Source organism: Magnolia sinica, chromosome 3 (assembly GCF_029962835.1).
Source record: "Magnolia sinica isolate HGM2019 chromosome 3, MsV1, whole genome shotgun sequence".
Classification (NCBI taxonomy): Eukaryota; Viridiplantae; Streptophyta; class Magnoliopsida; order Magnoliales; family Magnoliaceae; genus Magnolia; species Magnolia sinica.
The window spans coordinates 57,754,438-57,755,271 of NC_080575.1; the positions used below are offsets into that span (position 1 = coordinate 57,754,438).

At 39.3% G+C, this 834-nt stretch overlaps 1 non-coding gene across 1 annotated transcript; it reads right to left on the minus strand.

Annotated features, from left to right (window-relative positions):
• Nucleotides 1-216: 216 nt before the first annotated feature.
• On the minus strand, nt 217-323 carry LOC131241774 (small nucleolar RNA R71). The gene has a single exon (XR_009169341.1). It is a non-coding gene; the product is annotated as a small nucleolar RNA R71 (small nucleolar RNA).
• Between the last annotated feature and the right edge of the window lie 511 nt (nt 324-834).

Sequence of the window (834 nt, forward strand, 5' to 3'; positions counted from 1 at the left end):
GATCCATACTTACACCTGAAAGAGTTTGATAAGATTATAGCCACTTTATACTTTCCTAATGTGTCTGATGACACAGTCAGGCTGAAACTCTTTCCCTTTTCTTTGAAAGAGAAAGCTAAGACGTGGTTGCATTCACTACGTCCTCGATCTATTGGCACATGAAATGACTTGATAAGAGAGTTCATAAAGAAATTTTTTCCACATCACAAAATGAACATCCTTAGAAAGTCAATAATGAACTTCGCCCAGAAGGAGGATGAAACATTCTTCTAATATTAGGAGCGATTCAAGGATCTTGTCAGTTCATGCCCATAACACGGATTTGAAACGTGGCGCACTATGCACTTCTTTTATGATGGTCTGACATCTTCCATGTGCTAATTGGTCGAGACAATGTGTAATGGGGAATTCATGAATAAAAATGTCGATGATGTGTGGGACTAAGATAGACTTACTGAAAACGCACAATCATGGGACATACCCAAAACTAAGCACCATGTCTAGGCTGACTCAATCCAAGGAGAGGGGTGGAATGTATCTCCTGAAAGAGGACGATGATATTAATGCTAAAATGGCTTATCTCACTAGGAAACTTGAGGCCATGGAATTAAACAAGGATAAGGATAAAGAAATTGTTTACGGTATTTATGCTTGCAACGTTCACACAACTGAAAATTGTCCAACAATACCTGCCTTTCAAGAGGTGTTGAATGAGCAATCCAATGCCGTGAAGAATTACCAAAGACCTTGCAATGAACTCGTAACACCCCGAACTTTTCAATACCCGAGTATTGAAAGTCCTCAGGTGTTACCATGAAGTTTGACTTGATACGT